This window comes from Pristiophorus japonicus, unplaced genomic scaffold, assembly GCF_044704955.1.
Source record: "Pristiophorus japonicus isolate sPriJap1 unplaced genomic scaffold, sPriJap1.hap1 HAP1_SCAFFOLD_2222, whole genome shotgun sequence".
Lineage (NCBI taxonomy): Eukaryota > Metazoa > Chordata > Chondrichthyes > Pristiophoridae > Pristiophorus > Pristiophorus japonicus.
This window is the reverse complement of record NW_027251932.1, coordinates 25,001-27,500: the sequence shown is the minus strand read 5'-3', so window position 1 is coordinate 27,500 and position 2,500 is coordinate 25,001.

Genomic DNA, 2,500 nt, shown 5'->3' with positions numbered 1-2,500 from the left:
GCGGCCGAATCTGACCTCATAGACTTCCACACAACGGGACTTTTGACTTTCCCGGCCGCGGGTGGCCTCCACCCGGCCTCAGCCATCAGCCCTGCCTGCCTCCAGCCGCCTTCTGGTTAATGAGTTATCCAGCCTGGCACTTCGGTTGCGCCAGCGAGACCAAGTCTCGGCTTTGGTTAATGATTTGAGCCGAACCGACCTGCCCCCCGCCCCCGCGGGCTGAAGTCGGGCAGGTCTGCCGATTTCCCGACTCCTTTCGGGGCCTAATCGGGTCGCGCGTGCCGCCTGGCGCGATCGGGGCCCATGCCCCGGCCTCTGCCAGGCCTCGGGCAGCCGCTTTTGAAGCCCGACCAAAAACCCGAAAAATGGGCAAAAAGGGAATAAAATTCCCGCCCAAAAAGGGTGAATAGTCGGTTGGGCGGCAGCCCTGGTCGGTCTCTGCAGACCTGGAGGCTCGAGACGTTTGTTTGGAAAACTCACCAAGTCTCGATTCTGCCACCTCCTACCTCTGTGCAGATACCCCGCCAACCCCCAAGGACAGAAATGACAAGTGTCAAGTTGGCGGGGCGTCGGGCCACCTGCTGCCGGCCATGAGCATCCAAATCCCCGCAAAAGGGGCATTTTCATTTCTTCATCGGGACTTCCGACAATTGCCGAGGTTCAACTCATTAACGTTGTTCGCAGACACTTGCCAGAAAATGCAAGTGGCCACTTTGCCGGGCCGACTCGCTTGCCCAAGCGGGAAACCCATCAACCGAAGGCCCGGTAAGGCGGCCGAATCTGACCTCATAGACTTCCACACAACGGGACTTTTGACTTTCCCGGCCGCGGGTGGCCTCCACCCGGCCTCAGCCATCAGCCCTGCCTGCCTCCAGCCGCCTTCTGGTTAATGAGTTATCCAGCCTGGCACTTCGGTTGCGCCAGCGAGACCAAGTCTCGGCTTTGGTTAATGATTTGAGCCGAACCGACCTGCCCCCCGCCCCCGCGGGCTGAACTCGGGCAGGTCTGCCGATTTCCCGACTCCTTTCGGGGCCTAATCGCGTCGCGCGAGCCGCCTGGCGCGATCGGGGACCATGCCCCGGCCTCTGCCAGGCCTCGGGCAGCCGCTTTTGAAGCCCGACCAAAAACCCGAAAAATGGGCAAAAAGGGAATAAATTCCCGCCAAAAAGGGTGAATAGTCGGTTGGGCGGCAGCCCTGGTCGGTCTCTGCAGACCTGGAGGCTCGAGACGTTTGTTTGGAAAACTCACCAAGTCTCGATTCTGCCACCTCCTACCTCTGTGCAGATACCCCGCCAACCCCCAAGGACAGAAATGACAAGTGTCAAGTTGGCGGGTGCGTCGGGCCACCTGCTGCCGGCCCTGAGCATCCAAATCCCCGCAAAAGGGGCATTTTCATTTCTTCATCGGGACTTCCGACAATTGCCGAGTTCAACTCATTAACGTTGTTCGCAGACACTTGCCAGAAAATGCAAGTGGCCACTTTGCCGGGGCCGACTCGCTTGCCCAAGCGGAAACCATCAACGCAGGCCCGGTAAGGCGGCCGAATCAGTCCTCATAGACTTCCACACAACGGGACTTTTGACTTTCCCCGGCCGCGGGTGGCCTCCCACCCGGCCTCAGCCATCAGCCCTGCCTGCCTCCAGCCGCCTTCCTGGTTAATGAGTTATCCAGCCTGGCACTTCGGTTGCGCCAGCGAGACCAAGTCTCGGCTTTGGTTAATGATTTGAGCCGAACCGACCTGCCCCCCGCCTCCCCCGGGCCTGAACTCGGGCAGGTCTGCCGATTTCCCGACTCCTTTCGGGGCCTAATCCGGGTCGCGCGAGCCGCCTGGCGCGACCGGGGCCATGCCCCGGCCTCTGCCAGGCCTCGGGCTGCCGTTTTTGAAGCCCGACCAAAAACCCGAAAAATGGACAAAAATGGAAAAAATTCCCGCCCAAAAAGGTGAATAGTCGGTTGGGCGGCAGCCCTGGTCGGTCTCTGCAGACCTGGAGGCTCGAGACGTGACTTTGGAAAACTCACCAATTCTCGATCAGCCACCTCCTACCTCTGTGCAGGTACCCCGCCAACCCCCAAGGACAGAAATGACAAGTGTCAAGTTGGCGGGACGGATTTGACTTCGGTCGCCGAGCCCTGGAACTAATTTCCCGCAAACGGCTTCGGATTTAGCTCCATCAGACTTCCGGGACGAAACTTGACAGGCCGTATCTCCGCACTCCGGAGCGCAGCCGCACCGTCCGGCACCCATCGACGCGGCTGGCCGAGCCCGAGCGAACGCACCCCACGGCGGACGGCTAGGCCTTTCCCGATTTTTTCACCCTTTTTCCCGAAAAGATTCCAACTGGCAGGGACATTCGCCCGACGGCTTAAAGACATGCCCTTCTGCCACACTAACGTCCCCGCCTTCGTTTGGCTATGTTGGCTTCGTCATTTCCGTCTTTTATTAAAGATACCATCTTAACACGCCGGTTAACCATTTGCCAGAGTTTTCGGTTAATGGTTT